The sequence below is a fragment of the Rattus rattus genome, chromosome 8, assembly GCF_011064425.1.
Source record: "Rattus rattus isolate New Zealand chromosome 8, Rrattus_CSIRO_v1, whole genome shotgun sequence".
Lineage (NCBI taxonomy): Eukaryota > Metazoa > Chordata > Mammalia > Rodentia > Muridae > Rattus > Rattus rattus.
This window is the reverse complement of record NC_046161.1, coordinates 15585665-15611466: the sequence shown is the minus strand read 5'-3', so window position 1 is coordinate 15611466 and position 25802 is coordinate 15585665. Positions and strand designations below refer to the sequence as shown.

At 37.5% G+C, this 25802-nt stretch overlaps 1 pseudogene; it reads right to left on the bottom strand.

Annotated features, from left to right (window-relative positions):
- Window positions 1–20849: 20849 nt before the first annotated feature.
- LOC116907235 lies at window positions 20850–21736 on the bottom strand (annotated as a pseudogene).
- Window positions 21737–25802: the final 4066 nt, after the last annotated feature.

Here is a 25802-nt window from a genome sequence, read left to right as displayed (position 1 = left end):
GTAAAGAAAAGATGACATTTTCTAGTCATATTCAAATGATCATTTGAAAATCTGAATGTTATTCAACTGTAATTCATCTCTTTAAAATAAATTTCTCTTCTTATTCTCTTTGCCTCACTACCACTTCTTATTAACCCATTACAATCTCAGTATGTATAAGAGGTTGTTTTCAAACTTGAGATCCTTTTGTCTCAGTCTATTGGGTGTTGAGTTTACAGATGTGAGAAGATTTGGTAATCTCAATGTTTAACACCTCAGTCTTTTGGAAAATATGTTTAGTATATAGAGTGCAATGATGGAAACTTAATAAAAATTATGGATTTTATTGTACTTATCTTATTTACTTACATTTCAAATGTTATCTGCTTTCCCACTTTCCTGTCCATAAACACCCTATCCTGTTCCCCCTCCTCCTACTTCTATGAATGTTTTCCTCCACAAATCCACTCATCACTTATTGCCTCCCAGCCATAACATTCCACTACACTGGGTAGAGGGTGGGAGCTTTGGCAGGACCAAGGGCTTCTACTAGCATAGGTGCATGACAATGCCATCCTTGGCTAGCACTCAGGATTGTCCACACTTATAAGAATCCAGCTGTCTAGAACAGGATCTGGGTAATGAAGATTATCTTCTACTACACATTTCAGTTCATTTTGGGCTCTTCTTAATTACAATTCTATGGATGAGTAGCTACATACGCAGTTGGAGCTCTGGGTCAGTACATGTACGGGTAGTGCTTTAGTCCCTGGGAGCTCCGGATGATTGACATTGTAGTTCTTATAAAGTTGCAAGCCCCTTCAGGTCTTTCCATCCTTTCACTAATTGCTCCAATGGGGGTCCCATTCTCAGTTCAGCTGTTTACCACTAGCATTCTCCTCTGCATTTGACATTCTCTGGTTGGGTCTCTCAGGAGAGATCTATATCCAGTTCCTGAAAGCATGCACTTCTTAGCTTCATCAATCTTTTCTAATCTTTGTGGCTGTGTATAGATGAGCCACATGTGAGGCAGGTTCTGAGTGGCCATTCTTTCAGTTTCTGCTCTAAACTTGGCCTCCATATACCCTCCTATGTATATTTTGTTTCCCTTTTAAGAAGGAGTGAAGAATCTGAATCTTGTTCATCCTTCTTGAAATCCATGTGGTCTGTGGATTGCACCTTGGGTAATTTGAGCTTTTGAGATAATATCCATTTATCAGTAAGTGCAAACTATGAGTGTTTTCCTGTAATTGGGTTACCTCAATCAGGATGATATTTACTAGTTCAATCCATTTGCCTATGAATTTCATGAAGTCATTGTTTTTGATAGCTGAGTAGTATACCATTGTGTAGATGTGCCACATTTTCTAAATCTATTCCTCTTTTGAAGGACATCTGGGTTCTTTCCAGCTTCTGGCTATTATAAATAAGGCGGCCATGAACATAGTGGAGCATGTGTCTTTGTTGTATGTTAGAGCATCTTTTGGGTATATGCCCAATAGAGGTATAGCTGGGTCCTCAGGTAGTTCAATGTCCAATTTTCTGAGGAACCTCCAGACTGATTTCCAGAGTGCTTGTACCAGTTTGCAATCCCACCAACAATGGAGGAGTGTTCCTCTTTATCCACATCCTCATCAGCATCTGCTGTTGCTTGAATCTTAGCCATTCTGATTGGTATGAGGTGGAATCTCAGGGTTGTTTAGATTTGCATTTTCCTGATGACTAAGGATGTTGACTATTTCTTTAGGTGCTTTTCAGCCATTCCATATTCCTCAGCTAAGAATTCTTTGTTTAGCTCTGTACCCCATCTTTAATGGGGTTATTTGGCTCTCTGGAGTTTAACTTCTTGAGTTCTTTGTATATTTTGGATATTAGCCCTCTATCAGATGTAGGCTTGGTAAAGATCTTTTACCAATCTGTTGGTTGCCACCAGTTTGTCCTAAGGACATTGAGCTTTGACTTACAGAAGCATTGCAGTTTTATGAGCTCCCATGTGTAGATTCTTGATCTTAGAGCATAAGCCACTGGTGTTTTGGTCAGAAAATTTTCCCCAGTACACATATGTTCAAGACTCTTCCCCATGTTTTCTTCTATTAGTTTGAGTGTATGTAAGAATGGGTCAACTTGCATTCTTCTACATGCTGACCTCAAGTTGAACTAGCATGATTTCTTAAAAATGCTATCTTTTTTTCATTGGATGGTTTTAGCTCCTTTGTCAAAGATCAAGTGACCACAAGTTCATTTCTGGGTCTTCAATTCTATTCCACTGATTCAGTTGTCTGTCTTTGTACAAATACCACACAGTTTTTATCACTCTTGCTCTGTAATACTGCTTGAGGTCAGGGATGGTGACTGTCTCAGAAGTTCTTTTATTGTTGAGCATAATTTTCACTATCCTGGACTTTTTGTTATTCCAAATGAATTTTTAAATTGCTATTTCTATTTCTATGGAGAATTGAGTTGGAATTTTTATGGGGATTTTACTGAACCTGGAGATGTCTTTGGTCAAAATGGCCATTTTTACTATATTAATCCTGCCAATCCATCAGCATGGGCGGTCTTTCCATCTTCTGAGATCTTCTTCAATTTTTTTTTTCAGAGGCTTGGACATATTGTCATACAGGTATTTCACTTGCTTGGTTGATGTCAAAACGAGGCATTTTATATTTTTGGGCTTATGTTAAGGGTATCATTTCCTTAATTTCTTTCTCAGCCTGTTTATCCTTTGAGTAGAGGAAGGCTACTGATTTGTTTGATTTAATTTTATACCCAGCCACTTTGCTGAAGTTGTTTATCAGGCTTAGTAGTTTTCTGGTGGAACTTCTGTGGTCATTTAAGTGTAATATCACATCTGCAAATAGTGATATTTTGACTTCTTCCTTTCTAATTTGTATTCCTTTGACCTGCTGTCATTGTCTGATTGCTCTGGCTAGGACTTAGGAGTACTATATTGACTAAGTAGGGAGAGAGTGGCAAGCCTTGTCTACTCCCTGAGTTTAGTGGGAATGCTTCAAGTTTCTCTCCATTTAGTTTGAGGTTAGTTACTGATTTGCCATATATTGCTTTTACTATGTTTATGTATGGGCCTTGAATTCCTGATCTTTCCAGGACTTCTATCATGAAGGAGTATGGAATTTTGTCAAATGCTTTCTCAGGATTTAATGAAATGATAATGTGCTTCTTCTCTTTGAGTGCGTTTATGTAGTGAATTACATGGATGGATTTCCATATATTAAATCATCCCTGAATCCCTGGGATGAAACCTACTTGATCATGTTTGATGATCATTTTTGTGTATTCTTGGATTTGGTTTGCAAGAATTTTATTGAATATCTTTGTTTCAATATTCACCACGGAAATTGGTCTAAAGTGCTCTTTTTTTGTTGTGTCTTCATGTGGTTTAGGTATAAGGAATTTGGTAGTGCTCCATTTCTATTTTGTGGAAGACTTTGGACAGTACTGTTATGAGTTCTTCCATGAAGGTCTGATAGAATTCTGCACTAAGTCCATCTGGTCCTGGGCACTTTTTGGTTGGGAAACTTAATAATTGCTTCTATTTCTTTAGCAGTTATGGCATTGCTTAGATGGTTTATATGTTCCTCATTTAACTTTGGTACCTGGTATTTATATAGAAAATTGTCCATTTCTTCCACATTTTCCAGTTTTATTGAATATAGGCTTTTATAGTAGGATCTGATTATTATTTGAATTTCCTTTGATTCTATTGTTATGTCTCTCTTTTCATTTCTGATTTTGTTAATTTGGATGCTCTCTGTGCCCTCTGGTTAGTCTGGCTAAGGTTTTATCTTTCTTGTTGATTTTCTCAAAGAACCAGCTCCTGGCTTTGTTGATTCTTTGTATAAACTTTGTGTTTCAACTTTGTCAATTCAGCCCAGAGTTTAATTAATTAATGCCTTCTACTCATCTTGGGTTTATTTTTTTCGTTTTGTTCTAGAGGTTTTAGGTATGCTGTTATGTTGCTGAAGTATGCTCTCTCCTGTTTCTTTTTGCAGTCACTCAGAGCTATGAGTTTTCCTCTTAGCACTTCATTCATTATGTCCCATAAGTTTGGGTATGTTGTACCTACATTTTCATTACATTCTAAGAAATCTTTAATTTCTTTCTTTCTTTTTTCCTTGGCCAAGTTGTCATTGATGGGATTATTTCTATCTTCCTGTATCTGTTGAGGCCTGTTTTGTGACAGATTTTATGGTCAACTTTGTAGAAGGTACCATGTGGATCTGAGAAGGATGTATAACCTTTTAATTTAGGATGGAATGTTCTATAAATATCTGTTAAAACCATTTTGTTCATAATTTTTGTTTGTTTCTTTATGTCTCTGTTTAATTTCTGTTTCCATAATCTGTCCATTGATTAGAGTGGGGTGTTATAATCTCCTACTATTATTGTGTGAGGTGCATACTGTTATTTGAGCTTTAGTAAGGTTTCTTTTATGAATGTAGGTGCTGTTGCATTTGGAGCACAGATATTTAGGATTGTGAGTTCATCTTGGTGGATTTTTCCTTCAATGTATATGAAGTGTCCTTCCTTATCTTTTTTGATGAAGTTTGGTTAAAAGTTGATTTTATTTGCTATTAGAATGGCTACTCCAGCTTGCTTCTTCTGACCATTTGCTTGGAAAGTTGTTTTCCAGCCTTTCATTCTGAGGTAGTGTCTGTCTTTGTCTCTGAAGTGTGTTTCCTTTATGTAGCAAAGTGGTGGATCCTCTTTACATATCCAGTCTGTTAGTCTATGTCTTTAGGTGGAGAATTGAGTCAATTGATGTTGAGAGATATTAAGGAATAGTGATTGTTGCTTCCTGTTATTTTTGGATTTAGAGGTGGAATTATGTTTGTGTGTCTCTCTTACTGTGTTTGTTGCAAGGAGATTAGTTCTTGTTTTTCCTACTGTGAATTTTCCCTCCTTGTGATGGAGTTTTCCATCTATTATCCTTTCTAGGGCTGGATCTGTTGAAAGATATAGTGTAAATTTGGTCTTGCCATGAAATATCTTGATTTCTCCATTTATGTTAATTGAGAGTTTTGCTGGATACAGTAACCTGGGCTGGCATTTGTGTTCTCTTAGGGTCTGCATGATCTTCTGGCTTTCATAGTCTCTGGTGAGAATTCTGGTGTAATTATTATAGGACTGCCTTTATATGTCACTTGACTTTTTCCATTACTGCTTTAAACATTCTTTCTTTGTTTTGTGCATTTGGTGTTTTGCCTATTATGTGACAGGAAAAATTTCTCTTCTTGTCCAATATATTTGGAGTTCAGTAGTTTTCTTGTATGTTTCTGGGTATCTCTTTCTTGAGGTTAAGGAAGTTTCTTCTATTTTTTTTGAATATATTTACTGGCCCTTTTTGTTGAGAGTCTTTGCTCACTTCTATACATATTATCCTTTGGATTGATTCTATTATTGTGTCCTGGATTTCTTGGATATTTTGGGTTTGAAGCTTTTTGATTTTTATATTATCTTCAATGGTTGTTTTAATGTTTTCTATAGTGTGCTCTGCCCCTGAGATTCTCTCTTCTATCTCTTCTATTCTGTTGGTGATGCTTGCATCAATGACTCCTGATCTCTTCCCTATCTTTTTTTTTAAATCTCCAGTATTTTTTTTAAATCTCCCGTTGTGCTTTCTTTATTGTTTTTATTTCCATTTTTAAGTCCTGGACAGTTTTATTCAATTCCTTCCCCTCTTTGGTTGTGTTTTTCTGTAATTCTTTGAGAGTTTTTTTGTGTTTTCTCTTTAAGGACTTCTACTTGTTTACTTGTGTTATTCTGTATTTCTTTAAGGGAGTTATTTATGATCTTCATAAATAACTTCATAAGTCCTCCATCATCATTATAAAGTGTGATTTTAAATCTAAATCTTGCTTTTTCTGGTGTGTTTGGATGTCCAGTATTTGCTTTGGTGGAAGAGCTGGGCTCTGATGATGCCAAGTAGTCTCGGTTTCTTTTGCTTAGATTCCTGTTTTAACCTCTTGCCATCAGGTTGTCTCTGGTGTTAGCTTGTCTTGCTGTCTCTCAACGTGGCTTGGCCCTCTGGTAGGCCTGTGTATTCAGCACTCCTGTACACCTGTTTTCTTCTTTTCTTTTAGTCATTTCTTAAAACAGAGTGCTCTGTTCTCAGGTGTGTAGGTGCTCCTGGTAACTCTCTCAGCTCTCAACACAGGCAAGAATCATAAGGGTCTTGTCCTTGACTGCTCATGTGCTCAGGGTCACAGATGGCACTAGATGATTCCCTCTCGGTTTGTGAATGTGGACAGAAGGTAGTCTTTTCTGATTTCTCAGGAGTGTCTGCACTTCTGAGGGTCCAGCTCTCTGTTCCATGGGGTTTGGGTGCCAGAACTGTTTGACTGGTTCTGTTCAGTACTGGGAACAGACCAGAACCACAGGTACCTGCTGCTGAATGCTCTTATATTCTTTTGTCCAGAGGCACTATGCAGTTTCCTCTGGGGCCTGGGATGTGGGCAAAGGTGGGCACTAGTCACAATCTGTCCTATGGTTTCAGGATGGTCCGCACTTCCAGGTATTCAGCTATCTCCCCTATGAGATTTGGAAACAGGGAGCTGTGGGATGGGATCAGTTCAGTTTCAGGCACAGCCAGAAATTCGAAGTGCTCTGCCTTTGCATGTCCTGAGTCCAACAGGCAGGTCACTTGGAGCATAAACATTGGTGTTACCTCTGCTCTCAGGTGTGTAGGCACTGCTGGTGATTGTCTTCCAGCTCTTAGCACTGAGGGGAATAAGAAGGTTCCTGCTCCTGACTGTTCCAGGGTCTTGCACTCAGGGGTACAGATGGCATTAGGTGATTCCCTCTTGTGTTGGGAATATGGGCAGAGGGTAGTCTCCTCTGATTCCTCAGGAGTGTCCCCATTTCTGAGTCTCCAGCTCTTTGCCTTATGGAATTTGGGTGCCAAATTTTTACTTTTTGATTACTTTCTTTGTTGTTTTTCTTTTTAGAATAATAAATTTTGCTAATTCTGCTGCTCTTTCCCTTTTTGGATTATTTTAACAGAACTTGAACCCATTGTATTGAACATACACTTTAACAGAAAAAAGTATAGTTATACTTTTTTCTCCTGAGTGTTTATAAAACAACCCGTATAAAGTCTATTGTCCCTGTCTTAAATATATGCAATTATCTGTGAGAAATTGTTCCATGCAGTCAGAAAATAAGGAAAAAGCAGACAGTACATGCTGGGGTCCAGTTAATTCCATGAATAAAAATATTATTTATTTATATATGTAAGCAAGGATGTAGTGCAGCCACAGAACTAGACCCAACCATGGGTAGAAAGAAAGAGTTATTGGAAATTAAAATGCCATGCATATTACTCATGGGATTCAGAAAAGTAAAATGTCAAAAAGCAAGTAGATATTAAATGACATTCTGTATTATGGGAGTCTTTGAGGTGATACACCTATTTAGTTCACTAGAACTAGGTGTCCTTAAATGAAATACTTGACTTTTGGGGATATATTATGCAAAGTTCTGGTAAACAGATTCTCACCTTATCATGTTGGTTTTGTTTGTAAACAGAAACTGACCTTGTAAGATTCCTGAGTAGCTAACAGTATATATCATAGGTTGATATATTCCACATCATCAGAAACCTGAGAGGAAGTATAAATTAGGGAGGAAGTGTAATCCAAATATTCTGTGTGTCAATATCAATGTTGCTTACCAGAAGTGAGCAGGCATTAGACTCCATTCCTTTGATAAAGGTCTTACAATCAGGATTTAGGTCCTGATGACATTAACCAATAGAAGCAACTTTGACTTGCAGCTAGCCATTAGGTGAAGTAGATATTAATAGTTGTGCCATGTTAGGCAGACTCATATGGTGTTTTGCTGAGGCTGACTCACATGATGTTTTGCTGAAACAAGACCCACAAGAGCACATGTGATATTTGGAAAGAGTATAAATAGGACTCAACACACAGTGTTGGTACAGTGTTTCATAGCTACTGTGAAATGCTTTGATGATCTCATGTCTTTTCTGATCTTCATTGTATTTTGAGAAGCATGGCAGAAGACTTTTCAAAGCATTCCAACTGTACTTATAACCATTGACTCATGCTGAATCAGTGAAGGTTTGGCTGTTTCTGCTTGATTGTGACACTGTTGTGGATTGCCTTTGTGATCCTGACACTACTGAACTGGACTGCTAGCACCCTGACAATAGAGATTGAAATGTCCCCCAGTAAAATACATCTACATGGGTCCACCTCCCTTTGTCCTACTTATCATATATTTTTCCCTACTTTGAATGGTGGGCTTTCAGGAAGTTGGAAGAATTGTAGTTATAGGTCTGTGATGGTCTCCTACATCTTCCCAGAGGATTTTTGCTTTTGTTTCATGTTTTTTCTTTATACACTTTTGAAAAAGTTTAGGGGAAAAGCTCACAATTATCTTATGTTAGAGAAGATGAAGAGTTGTCTAAGTACATAGAGTTAGAGAGTTTGCAAATAGAAGTGATTGAGAACCAAAAAGAGCCAGTAGGAGAACAACAGAGTTCAGGCTTGATTCAGAGACTGGGAATGTACTGCAGGATGAAAATTGGGAGCAAAATGGAGTGGAAGGTGAGCAGCCTCCCTCCCCTTGATCCATACACTTTCACTGCCACGTACTCAATTCACTTTCATAAAACTAGGGGCTGAGAAGAGCAGGATAACAAGGTAGTGTTCAGTCAAGTTCACTGTCTAAGGATTTGCTTGGCTGTACATAGCCTTCACAGTCTTTGTGCAGCATATGCCAGCTAATGATGGTGGTCATGCTTGCAATGAATTGACTTGGTGTCTGATAGAAATGTTAGATAAAGCATTTTAAACAGGCGATGATATTTTGGCTTGCACTATCTATTTGAAATACTAAAGAAATGTTAAATACTTCAGCTGTGCAGAATATCATTATCCCCAATGATTAAAAGAGATTGGTGTCAGCTATTCTAGAAAATGAACAACAATTACAATGATTAATGGGATGGAGGCACAGAGCCACAAAATATAGATCAACGGAATATAGCTAGGTGAATAAATGTTACTAAGGACCAACTGCTTGGTGAAGAGCCTTATGCTGATTTACAAGACAAATTTAATATGATGATAATATAATTGAACAATGTTGTGTTGTGGCTTAATGAGTCTGGGTTATGATAGAGGAGTCAGGGTAAAAATTGCATTATTTAGGCAGACACATTCATCAGTTTCTTACCGAGATTGAGTTCAGCTGTAAATATAGCCATAATAGACCTAAAATGAGACAGTCATTGTTAGAAAAATTAGCATTTTAAAATGCAAACATTGAATATAAAGGTATTTATCTGCTCTGTAAAGGGCAAACATTGGTCAAAGGATTGTCAGGCCAAGAGGAACATACAAGGTAATCTCTTGCCATCATGAAACATACAGAGGAGCCTGTCAGCTTGAGATTCCACACTAAACAATATAACCATCCACAACAGTGGTTATATTGTAATATTCAACTTCAGGGGATAGAGTAAAAAGTAAATCTGCAAAGCTGCACTCTCTGCTGTATCATGTAAAAATCTGAAATGCTTAATTCTGATTTTCTTGTCTGCTTTCTACTTTCTGACTGACCATAGGAGCAGTGGGAAGGGCAGGTTCACTGTAGTAGAAAAGACAGGATATTTGGTAAATGTATGTTTTGGCAAACAGTGGTTAATGACAATATACCCAAATTAAAGGTGCAAATGATATAAAAGGTTATAGAGTTAAAAGATGCTATGTTAGTATACTTTCCAAAAAGTCTTAGAATCCAGATTAGCTACTTCAAATTGTTTATACACAGTGTATTGAAATAGGTAAATTATCAGACATAAGAAAAAATGTCAGATGGATTAACTATGTGGGACCAAATAGTTGAAGAGGAAAGTTGAAATCCTGTGTGGCTGAAATATACATAAATTTATGGGGAGGGGATCTTTTAAAATAATGGGGTAAGAAAATTTCTATATCTTTAGGGAAGGAAATGAGGAAATTAAGTGTGATATGGTACATAATCCTGGGGAAGGAAATGATATGGATGATTGAGAAGAACCATATGCAGTGGCCATGGTGCAAAAATTTTGATCACAGTGATCAAATATCCAAACTAATAAAAGTAGCCACTGCCAACATAACAATAGCCTTGCTCCTACATGATTGTCAAACCAACTTGCATAGCAAGAGCAATGGTTGACAACAAAAGAAAAATCTCATATCATGACCAATGGTCATAATTGCCTTGAAAGATTGCTTTTACACAGTACCCTAGTATTAACATGATAGGGAAAGCTTTTCTTTGTCAGTACCTACTTTGAATAATAGTCATTCACCAAAGAACTGGAAGGTACTCCCTCAGAGAATTATAAATATTCCAACTTTATATCAGTATTTTGTGCAAAACTATTAGAAATAATTCATAAGAAAGTTTTTCAGGAGGGAGAGCTCGACCTTCAGAGGGACAGACACACCTGGGAAGCCAGAGGAGACAATTCTCTGCCCAAATTTCTGACTCTAGAGGAAAATGCCTAGTGCCATCTGGGCCCCCTGTGCAGAGGGTCCTGAGCGAAGGCAGAGCAGACCCTTCTGGTTGCTTTCCTCACAGAGAGCTGAAACCCGGCTCTGAGAAGTGACTCTGGGCTGAGACGAGAGGTAAGACCAACTTTTCTGCTCCAAGTGACCTGTCTGGTGGACTCAGGACACACGCCCACAGCAACACCAGAACACCAATAGACAGAAACGAATATAAGCCTGAAAGCAGAACACTCTGTTTGCATAACTGACTGAAAGAGAACGGGAAAACAGGTCTACAGCACTCCTGACACACAGGACTATAGGAAGGTCTAATCACTGTCAGAAATAGCAGAACAAGGTAACATCAGAGGCATTGTGATGGCAAGAGGCAAGTGCAGGAACCCAAGCAACAGAAACCAAGACTACTTGGCATCATCGGAGCCCAATTCTCCCACCAAAGCAAACACTGAATATACAAACACACTAGAAAATCAAGATCTAGAGTTAAAATCACGTTTGATCATGATGATGGAGGAATTCAAGAAAGACATTAAGATCTCCCTTACAGAGATGCAGGAAAACACAAATAAACAAGCAAAAGTCTATAGAGTGGAAAATGCAAAAAATCCCTGAAAGAATTCCAGGAAAAAACAATCAAACAGGTGAAGGAATTAAAAATGGAAATAGAAGCAATAAAGAAAGCACAAAGGGACACAACACTGGAGACAGAAAACCAAAGGAAGAGACAAGGAGCCATAGATACAAGCATCACAAACAGAATGCAAGAAATAGAAAAGAGAATCCCAGGAGCAGATTACATAGAAATCATCGACACAACAGTCAAAGATAATGTAAAACGCAAAAAGCTACTGGCCCAAAACATACAGGATATCCAGGACACAATGAGAAGGTCAAACATAAGGATAATAGGTATAGAAGAGAGTGAAGACTCCCAGCTCAAAGGACCAGTAAATATCTTCAACAAAATTATAGAAGAAAACTTCCATAACCGAAAAAAGAGATGACCATAAACATACAAGAAGCCTACAGAACTCCAAATAGATTGGACCAGAAAAGAAACTCTTCCCATCATATAATAGTCAAAACACCAAATGCACAAAACAAATAAAGAATATTAAAAGCAGTAAGGGAAAAGATCAAGTAACATATAAAGGCAGACCTATCATAATCACACCAGACTTCTCACCAGAGACTATGAAAGCCAGAAGATCGGGGACAGATGTCATATAGACATGAAGAGAACACAAATTCCAGTCCAGGTTACTGTATCCAGCAAAAATCTCATTTAACATAAATGGAGAAACCAAGGTATTTCATGACAAAACCAAATTTACACAATATCTTTCTACAAATCCAGCACTACAAAGGATAATAAATGGTAAATCCCAACACAAGGAGGCAAGATAAACCCTAGAAAAAGCAAGAAACTAACGTTTGACAATAAAACAAAGAGAAGACAAGCACAAACATAGTCTCACATCTAAACGTGAATATAGCAGGAAGCAACAATCTCTATTCCTTAATATCTCTCAACATCACTGGACTCAATTCCACAATAAAAAGATACAGATTACTAACCTCATATGCAATGAGAACCCAACATTTTACTGTCTACAGGAAGCATACCTCAGAGACAAAGACAGACACTACTTCAGAGTAAAAGGCTGGAAAACAACTTTCCAAGCAAATGGTCTGAAGAAGCAAGCTGGAGTAGCAATTCTAATAAGAAATAAAATCAATTTTCAACCAAAAGTCATCAAAAAAGATAAGGAAGGACACTTCATATTCATCAAAGGAAAAATCCACCAAGATGAACTCTCAGTCCTAAATATCTATGCCCTGAGTACAAGGGCAACTACATATATGAAAGAAGTGTTAGGAAAGCTCAAAGCACACATTGCCCGTCACAGAATAATAGTAGGAGATTTCAACACCACACTCTCATCAATGGACAGATCATGGAAACAGAAATTAAACAGAGACATAGACAGACTAAGACATGTCATGAACCAAAGGGATTTAACAGATATTTAAAGAACATTCTATCCTAAAACAAAAGGATATACCTTCTTCTCAGCACCTCATGGTAAATTCTCCAAATTTGACCATAAAATTGGCCTCAACAGATACAGAAAGATTGATATAATCCCATGAGCCCTATCAGACAATCACGGCCTAAAGTTGGTCTTCAATAACAATAAGGGAAGAATACCCACATATACATGGAAATTGAACAATGATCTACTCAAGGACAACCTGGTAAAGGAAGAAATAAAGAAAGAAATGAAAGACTTCTTAGAATTTAATGAAAATGAAGGTACAACATACCCAAACTTATGGGACACAATGAAAGCTGTGCTAAGAGGAAAACTCATAGCTTTGAGTGCCTGCAGGAAGAAACAGCAGAGAGCATATATCAGCAGCTTGACAGCACACCTGAAAACTCTAGAACAAAGAGAAGCAAACACACCCAGGAGGAGTAGAAGGCAGGAAATAATCAAACTCAGAGCTAAAATCAAACAAGCATAAACAAAAAGGACTTTACAAAGAATCAACAGAACCAAAAGCTGGTTCTTTGAGAAAATCAACAAGATAGATAAACCCTAAGCCAGACTAACCAGAGGACACAGAGAGTGTGTCCAAATGAACAAAATCAGAAATGAAAAGGAAGACATAACAACAGAATCAGAGGAAATTCAAAAAAATCATCAGATCTTACTACAAAAGCCTATATTGAACAAAACTCGAAAATCTGGAGGAAATGGACAATTTCCTAGACAGATACCAGGAACCAAAGTTAAATCAGGAACAAATAAACCATTTAAACAGCCCCATAACTCCTAAAGAAATAGAAGCAGTCATTAAAATTCTCCCAACCAAAAAGAGCACTTGTCCAGAGGGGTTCAGAGCAGAATTCTATCAGACCTTCATAGAAGACCTCATACCAATACTATCCAAACTATTCCACAAAATTGAAGCATATGGAGCACTACCGAATTCCTTCTATGAAGCTACAATTACTCTTATACCCAAACAGCACAAAGACCCTATAAAGAAAGAGAACTTCAGAACAATTTCCCTTATGAATATCGATGAAAAGATACTCAATAAACTTCTTGCAAACCGAATCCAAGAGCACATCAAAACATTTATCCATCATGTCAAGTAGGCTTCATTCCAGGGATGCAGGGATGGCTTAAATATGGAAAACTATCAACGTAAGCCAGTATATAAACAAACTGATAAAAAGCACATGATCATTTCATTAGATGCTGAGAAAGCATTAGACAAAATTCAACACCACTTCTTGATAAAAGTGCTGGAGAGAACAGGAATTAAAGGCCCATACCTAAAAAAGAAAACCAGCAAACCAGCTAATATTAAACTAAATGGAGAGAAACTTGAAGCAATCCCACTAAAATCAGGGACTAGACAAGGCTCTCCCTATTTATCCAATGTAGTCCTCAAAATCCTAACCAGAGCAGTCAGCCAATAAAAGATCAAAGAGGTACATGTTGGAAAGGAAGAAGTCAAAATATAACCATTTGCAGACAATATGATTGTATGTTTAACTGATCCCAAAAGTTCCAGCAGAGAACTACTAAACCTGATAAACAGCTTCAGCAAATTGGCTGGGTACAAAATTATCTCAAATAAATCAGTAGCCTTTCTCTACACTAAAGAGAAACAAGCCGAAAAAGAAATTAGAGAAATTACACCCTTAATAATAGTCCCAAATAATATAAAATACCTTGGCGTGACTTTAACCAAGCAAGTGAAAGATCTGTATGATAAGAACTTCAAACCTCTGAAGAAATAAATTTAAGAAGATCTCAGAAGATGGAAAGATCTCCCATGCTCATGGATAGGCAGGATAATATAGTAAAAATGGCCATTTTATCAAAAGCAATCTACAGATTGCATGCAATCCCCATCAAAATACCAAACCAATTCTTCACAGAATTAGACAGAACAATTTGCAAATTCATCTGGAATAACCAAAAAAAAAAAAAAACCCAGGATAGCTAAAACTATCCTCAACAATAAAAGAACTTCCAGGGGAATCACTGTCCCCGAACTCAAGCAGTATTACAGAGCAATAGTGATAAAAACTGTATGGTATTGGTACAGAGACAGACAGATAGACCAGAGGAATAGAATTGTAGACCCAGAGATGAACCCACCACCTATGGGCACTTGATTGTTGACAAAGGAGCCAAAACCATCCAATGGAAAAAGGATAGCATTTTCAACAAATGGTGCTGGTTCAACTGGAGGTCAGCATGTAGAAGAATGCAGATCGATCCATTCTTGTCACTGTGTAAAAAGCTTCAGTACAAGTGGATCAAGGACATCCACATCGAACCAGATACACTCAAACTAACAGAAGAAAAAGTTGGGACCAATTTCAATCACATGGGCACTGGAGAAAATTTCCTAAACAGAACACCAATGGCTTATGTTCTAAGATCAAGAATCGAGATATGGGATCTCATAAAACTGCAAATCTTCTGTAAGGCAAAGAACACTGTTTTTAGGGCAAAACATCAAGCAACAGATTGGGAAAATATCTTTACTTGTCCTACAACTGATAGAGGGCTTATATTCAAAATGTACAAAGAACTTTGAAGTTAGACGGCAGGGAGACAAATAACCCTATTATGAAATGGGGTTCAGAGGTAAACAAAGAATTCAGAGCTGAGGAATGCTGATTGGCTGAGAAGCAGCTAAAGAAACGTTCAACATCTTTAGTCATAAGGGAATGCAAATCAAAACATCCCTGAGATTTCACATCACACCTGTGAGAATGGCTAAGATTCAAAACTCAGGCAGCAGCAGATGCTCTCGAGGATTTGGAGAAAGAGGAACACTTGTCCATTGTTGGTGGGATTGCAGACAGGTACAACGATTCTGCAAATCAGTATGGAAGTTCCTCAGAAAATTGGACATTGAACTACCTGAGGGACCTATATCTCTCTTGGGCATATACCCAAAGATGCCCCCAACATATAACAAAGACCGCTATGTTCACTAGATCTTATAATAGCCAGAAGCTGGAAAGAACCCAGATGCCCTTCAACAGAGGAATGGATAGAAAAATGTGGTACATCTACACAATGGAATTTTACTCAGCTATCAAAAACAATGCCTTTATGAAATTCGTAGGCAAATGGTTGGAGCTGGAAAATATCATCCTGAGTGAGGTAACCGAATCACAGAAAAACACACATGGTATGCACTCATTGATAAGTGGCTATTAGCCCAAATGCTCGAATTACCCTAGATGCCTAGAACAAATGAAACTCAAGACGGATGATCAAAATGCGAATGTTTCACTCCTTCTTTAAAAGGGGAACAAGAATACCCTTGGGAGAGAATAGGGAGGCAAAGTTTAGAACAGAGGCAGAAGGAACACCCATTCAGAGCCTGCCCCACATGTGGCCCATACATATATAGCCACCAAACTAGATAAGATGGATGAAGCAAAGAAATGCAGGTCGACAGGAACTGGATGTAGATTTGTCCTGGGAGACACTGCCAGAATACAGCAAATACATAGACTAATGCCATCATTACACCACTGAACTGAGAATGGGACCCACGTTGAAGGAATTAGAGAAAGGATTGCAAGAACTTGAAGGGCCTTGAGACCCCATATGAAAAACAATGCCAACCAATCAGAGCTTCCAGGGACTAAGCCACTATCCAAAGACTATACAAGGACTGACCCTGGGCTCCAATCTCATAGGTAGCAATGAATAGCCTAGTAAGAGCACCAGTGGAAGGGGAACCTCTTGGTCCTGCCAAGACTGAACCCCCCAATGAACGTGATTGTTTGCGGGAGGGTGGTAATGGGGGGAGGATGGGGAGGGGAACACCCATATAGATAGAGTGGTGGACGGGTTAGGGGGATGTTGCCTTGAAACCAGGAAAAGCAATAACAATTGTAATGTAAGTAAAAATACACAATTTAATAAGATGGAGGAACAAAAAAAGAAAGTTTTTCAATTTATCATTTATTATTATGTGGATGACATTCTGCTAGCTGTTTTTTACAAAGATATTTTGTAGAATAATTTTAAGGTAGCACAAAAATTTCTGTCATGCTGGTGGTTATGGATTGCTCTAGAAAAATACAAAAAAAAGAGAGTCATTTAGTTATTTAAATTATAAAGTCAGTAAGCAAATAATTTGATCAAAAACATATAATTCCACAGTGACCAATTGGAAACACTTAATGATTTTAAAAAACTAATGGGAGATATGAACTGTGTCAGGCCTACAACTGGATTAAGTACATATGAGTTAAATAATTTGTTTCAAACACTTCGAGGAGAATCAAATTGAAAAAGTCCAAGATGCTTAACATTTGAAGTAGAAAAATGTTAATTATTGTAGAACAAAGACTATAAGATGCATATGTGCATTGAATTGATCCTAAACTTGCAAGTATTTTGCTTGTTTTGTCTTCAATATATTCTTCTAGTGAGTTCATTATGCTAAGATAACGTAGCATTGTGGAATTATTTTTCTTAGCTCAGAAACAAAGTAAAAAATTAAAGATTGAGTTAATTATAAAATGTAAATAATATTATGCCAATTATCAGAAACAAATTCATCCAAAATTGTAATACCTCTTAAAAATGATAAGATTATATCATTATGGGTGATCAGTGTATACTGGCAAAGAGCTTGCAGTAACTACTTAAGAGAAATTAGTAACAATTATCTGAAAAGCAAATGCATGGCCTTAAAAGAACAATTGAATTTTTCAACATATCATAAAGAGACCACCAATTTCAAAGACAACTACATTGTATACAGATGTAAACAAGATGAGAGGATGGTGAGCTGAAAATCAGACAATTTGCAAGCTATATAAAACTATATTCTTCAGTTCAAAATTCAGAATTATATGCAAACCTAATGGTATTATTGGATTATCCAGCATCTCTTATCATAATCATTGATTCTTTATAAAAAGAGAGAGTTGTTTTACAAATAGAGATTGCTGAGTTTGTACCTGATAACTCAGAATTAACCTTATTATTTATAGAATTGCAACAGTCCATAGAAGTAGAAACCATCCTTTATAAACTACATGTTTTAGGTCTCATATAGGTTTGACACATCCACTTGTTCAAGAAGTGACATTTACCAGTTACTAATGGTAAATATGTTAAAAGCATTAAGTTTCATGAAAAACATCATGTTAATGGGAAAAGGATTAGGAAAAAATTCCCATCAGTTTGCAAGAAGCCAAAGAAGAAATAATAATAATAATAATAATAATAATAATAATAATAATAATAATAATTATGTTGATGATGATGATAAATGTACTAAGTATTTTCTATGCAACCAAATTCCTTTATCTGCTAGTAGTAACCCTAGAAATACCAAGAGAAATGACATCTGGCAGTTGAATATTTTCCATTTCTAAGAATTTGGAAGAAAATATTGTATACACCATAAATTTGACATAAAATCAGGGTTTCAAGGGTTACCTTCTTTATGTTCTGAAAAGTCTGATTGTGTTATTACACACTAATTAGAAATAATAGCAGTTATGGGGATGCTAACAGAAATTAAAACTGATAATGCTCCTATGTATCCAATAAAAATGAAACAATTATTTGCATATTACCATGCAAACCATGTTAAGGTATATCACAATCCCACAGGAAAAGCAGGTATAAAAGAGCCAATAATACCTTAAAAGAGATGCTTATTAAACAAAAGGGGAGAGTAAACACCCTCGGGAGCAGAGGAAATAATGCCTTGTTAACTCTAAATTTTCTTCATATTGGTGCAAAGAAACACCAGCAGCTGAGAGACATTGGGCTATCAGGAAAAAACAAACAAACAAACAAAAAACAAAAAAAAACAAGGAACTTGGCTAACCAATATGCTATAAGAATGTGGCAGTTGAATTTAGAATGGAAAACTACAAGTCTTTTAATATGGTGATGTGGTTATGCTTATGCAGATACAAGAAATGAGAAAATATGGTTATCAACAAAAAGTCTAAATATTAGCTCTTTTTTAAATTTTACTTTTCTTGGACATTTTATGTATTTGCGTATCAGTTGTTATCCTGTTTCCAGCTTCCCCTATACATCCTCCAGCCCTCCCTTGCTTCTATGAGGATGCTCCCACTCCCAACAACCCACTCCAACCTCAATGCCCTGGCATTACCTACACTGAAGAAATGAGACTTCACAGGACCAAGGACCTTTCCTCCTATTGATGCTGGACAATGCTATCCTCTGGTACATGTGCAGCTGGAGTCATGGGTCCCCCCATGTGTATTCATTGGTGGTTGTTTTGTCCCCGGGAGCTTGGTAGGGTCTGTTTGGTTGATGATATTGTTCTTCCTATGGGGTTACAAACACTTTCAGCTTCTTCAGTCTTTTCTCTAAATCTTCCATTGGTGTCCCCTTCTTCAGCCCAATTATTAGCTTCAACCATCCTCATCTTTATCAGTAGGGCTTTTGCAGAACCTCTCAGGAGACACCCATAACCGGCTCCTGTTAGCAAGTGCCTCTTGGCATCAGCAATGGTGACTGGGTTTTGTGGCTGCTTATGATCCCCAGGTAGGGCAGTCTCTGTATGACATTTCTTCAGTCAGTGCTCCACTCTTTGTCCCTATATTTCCTTCCACGAGTATTTTGCCCTCCCTTCTAAAAAGAAATGAAGCATCCACATTTTGGTCTTCCTTCTTGAGCTTCATATGATTTCAGAATTTTTTTCATATGTATTTCCATCTTTTGGGCTAATATCCACTTATCTGTGTTTGAATACCATGTATTTTTTTTTTTTTTTTTTGGTGATTGGATTACCTCACTCGGGATATTTTCTTGTTCCATTCATTTGCCTAAGAATTTCATGTAGACATTGTTTTTAATAGCTGAATAGTACTCCATTGTGTAAATGTACCACATTTTCTGTATTCATTCCTCTGTTGAAGGGCATCTGGGTTCTTTTCAGCTTCTGGCTATTATAAATAAGGCTGTAATGAACATAGTGGAGCATGTGTCCTTGTTATATGTAGGAACATCTTTTGGGTGTATACCCAGGAGTGATATAGCTGAGTCCTCAGGTAGCAGTATGTCTAATTATCGGAAGAACTGCCAGAATGATTTCCAGAGTGGTTGTACCAGCTTGCAATCTCACCAATAATGGAGGAGTGTTCTTTTTCCACATTCTCACCCTTATGTACCTCTCAGCCATTCCATTTTTCTCATATGAGAATTCTCTGTTTAGCTCTGTTCTACAGTTCTTAATAGTGTTATTTAGTTCTTTGGAGTTTAACTTCATGAGTTCTTTGTTTATATTGGATATTAGCCCTCTATCAGACATAGGATTGGTAGAGATTTTTTCCCAATCTGTTGGTTGCCATTTTATTCTATTGACAATGTCCTTTGGCTTACAGAAGCTTTGCAATTTTGTGAATTCCCATTTGTAGATTCTTGATCTTGGAGAATAAGCCATTGTTTTTGTTTGTTTGTTTGATCAGGAAATATTCCCATGTGGCCATGTGTTTGAGGCTCTTCCCCACTTTCTGTTCTATTAGATTCAGTGTATTTGATTTTATGTGGAGGCCTTTGATCCACTTGGACTTGAGCTTTGTACAGGGAAATAAGAATGGATTTATTTGTTTTCTTCTACATGCTGACCGCCAGTTGACCTAGTGCCATTTGTTGAAAACGCTAGTTTTTTTCCCCCACTGAAAAGTTGTAGATTCTTCGTCAAATATCAAGTTGCCATGTGAGTATGGGTCATTATTGGGTCTTCACTTCTATTCTATTGCTCTAGTGTCTATATCTGTACTGAGACCTTGCAGATTTTTATCACTATTGCTCTGTAGAACAGCTTGAGATCAGGGGTGATTTTGTCCCCAGAAGTACTTTTATTTTTGAGAACAGTTCTCCCTATCCTGTTTTTTGTTTTATTCCAAATTAACTTGAGAATTGTTCTTTCTAACTCTATGAAGAATTGAATTGGAATTTTGATGGGAATTGCATTGAAAATAGAGATAGTCTTTGGCAAAATGACCATTTGTAATATATTCATCCTGCTAATCCATGAACATCGAAGGTCTTTCCAATATCTCGGTCCTCTTTGATTTCTTCCTTCAGATACTTGAAGATCTTGTCATACAGATCTTTCACTTATTTCATTAGAGTCACCCCAAGATATTTTATATTATTTGTGACCATTGTGAAGGGTTTCATTTCCCTAATTTCTTTTTTTCCAGCTTTTAGAAACTTTATTTTCTTTCCACGTTTCTTCCCTTCGCTCAGGCATCTGCAAAGCAGCTCAGGACCACTCAGTGGTGGCTACAACCCATTCAGTGGCCTGCGCTGTGGGAGCTGCTGACCAGTCTTCAGTGACTGGCTGCTCACTCCAGTCTTCTCTGGGGAACTGCTGGATGGGCACAGAGCGTACCTGCACACTCTCAGACCAGTCGGCCACCTCAGGCTGAGCAGCAGTGAACTCAGGCACTGGTGAGGTCCATTCACTCTGCAGTTCCTCCTTGGTCACAGCCTTCTCAGCAGCAGCCTGCTACTCCTTCTCAATCTCCTCTGGGTCCCTGTAGAAGTAAAGATCAGGCATAACCTCCCTTGGGTGCTCATGAGAGATAGTACCCGGCATGAGCAGTACTTCCCGGGCCAGCATCCACCACATCAGACCCACTTAGTGAGCGCCCTTGTTGTATCATGGGATGGCAATGTACACATAGCGCAAGGGAGAGTCTGTGTTACACAGAGCAATGGTGGGCAGTTTGACATAAGAGGCTCTTGTGAGGGGCTGGTGGTCAGCCCGGAAATCGGTCACCACTAGAAGCCGTGGCTCCCTGAAAGCTGTTTGGATCTGGTTAGTGAAGGTCCCAGGTGTGAAGTGGCCAGCAATTGGAGTGGCTCCTGTGGCAGCGGCAAACTTCAGCACAGCTCGCTGGTCAGTGTTCCTGGAGGAGATCACGCTGACGTCAGGAGGGTTCTCAATGGCCACAATAGCACGATCTGCGAACGACAGCTTCTCCCAGGTCCTCTTCAGGTTTGTGATGTAGATACTGTCATTTTTCCTTTTCTAGAAGTACTGCTCCATCTAAAAACAAGGTTGGTGCCACCTAAGTGGGTTCCTGCAGCAAAGAATTTGAAGACATTCTCCTCCTTCATCTACAGGACATCAAGGGCTCCAGACATTGTGTAAGTTTCCCTTTTAAGCTATGATGGGAACCAAGAATAACCCCCGTATGGACTTGTCCTGAGGTAGCAAAGAAAGACATTTCCCTAATTTCTTTCTCAGCTTGTTTATCCTCTGAGTAGAAGAAAGCTACCGATTAGTTTGACTTAATTTTATATCCAGCCACTTTACTGATGTTTATCAGGTTTAGGACTTCTCTGGTAGGATTTTTGGGGTCAATTAGGTATACTAATATAACATATTAGTGATATTTTGACTTCTTCCTTTCCAATTTATAACACCTTGTCATCCTGTTGTTTTCTAATTGCTCTAGCTTGAACTTCAAGTACTCTATTGAATAGATAGGGAGAGAATGGACAGCCTCATCTAGTCCCTGATTTTAGTAAGATTGCTTCAAGTTTCTCTTCATTTTGTTTGATGTTGGGCTACTGGTTTGCTGTATATTGCTTTTACTAAGTTTTTTTATGGGCCTTGAATTCATGATCTTTCCAAGAATTGAATTTTGTCAGTTGCTTTTTCAACATTTAATAAAATGGTCATGGGGTATTTTTAGTTTGCTTATATGGTGGATTATGTTGATGGATTTCTGTATATTGAACCACCTCTGCATCCCTGGGATAAAGCCTTCTTGATCATGACGGATGATCATTTTGGTATGTTCTTGGATTCAGATAGCAAGAATTTTATTGGGTACTTTTGCATAGATATTCATAAGTGAAATGGTTCTGAAGTTCTCTTTTTTTGTTGTATCTTTGTGTGGTTTTGGAATCAGTATAACAGTAGCTTCATAGAACGAAGTGGGTAGTGTTCCTTTTGTTTCTATTTTGTATTAGATCTTCTCTGAAGGTTTGATAGAATTCTGCATTAAACCCCTCTGGTTCTGAGCTTTTGTTCTTTTTGTTGGGAGAATTTTAGTAACTTCTTTATTTTTTTCTTTTGGGATTATGGAACTCTTTAGATGGTGTATCTGATCCTGATTTATCTTTGATACCTCGAATCTGTCTAGATCGATTTCATTGAGATATTCCAGTTTTGTTGAGTATGAGGTTTGTAATAGAATCTGATAATTTTTTTAATTTCTCCAGTTTCTGTTGTTATGTCTTCCCATTTATTTCTCATTTTCTTAATTTGAATACTGTTCCTTTGCCCTCTACTTAGTTTTGCTAAGGGTTTATCTAGCCTGTCAATTTTTCTCAAAGAACCAACTCCGGGTGTTGTTGATTATTTTTATAGTTCTCTTTGTGTATACTTGGTTGATTTCAGGCCTCATTTTGATTATTTGCTGCCATCTACTCCTCTTGGGTGTATTTGCTTCTTTTTGTTCTAGAGCTGTCAGAGGTGTTGTCAAACTGCTAGTGCTTGCTCTCCCCAGTTTCTGTTTCTGAAAACTCATATCTATGAGTTTTCCTCTTAGCAATGCCTTCATTGTGTCCCATAAATTGGGTATGTTGTGCCTTCATTTTCATTAAATTTTAAAAAGTCTTTATTTTCTTTCTTTATTTCTTCCTTGTCCAGGTTATCATTGAATATAGTGTTGTACAGCTTCCATGAGTATGTGGGACTTCTGTCATTTTTTATTTTTGTTATTGAAGATCAGCCTTAATCTATGGTGATTTAATAGGATGCATGAGATTATTTCAATCTTCTTGTATTTGTTGAGCCTGTTTTTTTGTTTTTGTTTTTTTTTTTTTTTGTTTTTTTTTTGACTGAATGTTTGGGGTAAATATTGGAAAATACACCACGAGGTGCTGAGAAAAAGTTATATTCTTTCGTTTTAGAATGAAATGATTTATACAAAATTTTTAAATCCATTTGATTCCCTACCTGTGAGTTTCTCTGTGAGTCTGCTTAGTTTCTTTTTCCATGATCTGTCTGTTGCAGAGGGTGGGGGTGTTGAAATCTCCCACTATTCTTGTGTGAGGTGAAATGCGTGCTTTGATCTTTAATAAGGTTTCCTTTATGAATGTAGGTGTCCCTGAATTTGGAGCATAGATATTCAGGATTGACAGTTCATCTTGTTGGATATTTTTTGATGAATATGAAGTGTTCTTCCTTATGTTTTTGATAACTTTTGGTTATAAGTTGATTTTAATCAATATTAGAATGGCTACTCTAGCTTCTTTTTTGGGATCATTTGTTTGGAAAATTGTTTTCTAGCATTTTACTCTGAAGTAGTGTTTATCCTTGTCCTTGAAGTGTGTTTCCTGTATGCAGCAAATCGCTGGATCTTCTTTGTATATCCATTCTGTTTATTCTATGTACTTTTAGTGGGAAATTGAGTCAATTGATGTTAAGAGATACTAAGGAATAGTGATTATTGTTTCCTGGGGTTTTTGTTGTTGTTGTTGTTGTTGTTGTGTTGTTTGTTAGAGGTGGAGTTATGTTTTGTGTCTCTCTTTTATTGTTTTTGTTGCAAGAAGATTACTCTTTTTCCTTAAGTTTGATCTGCTCATTGTATTCTGGATTTCCTGGACATTTTAGGTAAGGAGTTTTTTACGTTTTACACTTTCTTTGATGGTTGTATCAATGTTTTCTATGGTATCTTCTGCTCCTGAGATTCTCTCTTCTTGTATTCTGTTGGTGTTGCTTCCGTTTATGACTCCTGTTCTCTCTCCTGTTCTATCTCCAGAGCTGTCTCCCTTTGTGATTTGTTTATTGTTTTAATTTCCATTTTTTGATCGTGGAGGGTTTTGTTGAATACCTTTACTTGTTTCATTGTGTTTTTCTGTAATTCATTAAGGGATTTGTGGGGTTTTTCTTTACAGGCTTCTACTTGTGTACCTGTGTTGTCCTGTATTTCTTTAAGAGAGTTATTTATGTCCTTATTAAAGTGCTCTATCACCATCATGATATGTGTGTTTAAATCCAAATTTTCTTTTTCTTCTATGGTGGGATGTCCAGTAGTACTTTGGTGGGAGAACTGGGCTCTGATGATGCCAAGTAATCTAGGTTCCTGTGCTTGCCTCTAGCAATCTGGTTATCTCTGGCATTGACCTGTCTTGCTGTCTCTGACAGTGAAATGATCCTCCTGTACACTTGTGTGTCAGCACTCTTAGAGACTGGCCTTCTCCCAACTGGATCTGGGTACAGAAATCTGTGTCACAGTGTCAGCTCTGGTCACAGGAACAAACCAGAATGTTCCTGTCCCACACTGCTCCTGGGTTTCTGTGTCCTGAGGGCTCAGTACAGAAGTGGTGGTCTTACCTCTGATCTCAGGTGTCTCAGAGATCCGGGAGACTGGGTTTCAGCTCTGGGCACAGGCAGAGACCTGAAGGAAATTTTTCATGACTGCTCCTAGGTTCCTACATCCAGAGGCTCTAGGCAGGCCCAAGAATGTGAGTAGAAGTGGAATTCTCTCCTGAGCTCTCAGGATTGTCCATGCTTCTGGGAATACAGCTCTCTCACCCATGGAATTTGGGTACAGAGAGCTGTGGGATTAGGTCACGTCAGTCACAGGCAGAAACTAGAAGGTGTTGATATCTATGTTAGCACTTCCATCAGCAATAACTAAGTGTTCTCCTTTCCCTACATCATTGCCATCATAAGCCATCACTTTTATGTATGTATGTATGTATGTATGTATGTATGTATGTATGTATGTATGTATTCATTTATTTTTACTTTAATCACTCTGTTTTAAGATAAAATCGCATGGAAATATGTTTATGTGGTGTGGGTTTTCCACCTCTATCAGCTGCTCAGGGATGAGTTATTTTTTGTTCTTTCATAGGTATGATTTTCTTTTAAGAATTAAATATTTTCCTTCTGATGCATTCTGTAAAGCATGCTTGGTTAGTTACTATTTAAACTTGGTTTTATCAAAGCATATATTTATTTATTGATCGTGATTAAGAACTTTTCATAGTTTACATCTGCATCTCTAGACATTTTTGAAACATCTTTCAGACTTGTTTTCCTTTCAAAATCTTCATTAAGTGTTCAATAAGAATGATGAAAAGAGTCTTTGAATCCTTTAGAATATGATATCTAGAATTATTTTATTGTGAAACATTTAGTAAAAAAAGAAAACATATCATATAATGTACTATATTTGTGGGAGGAAAA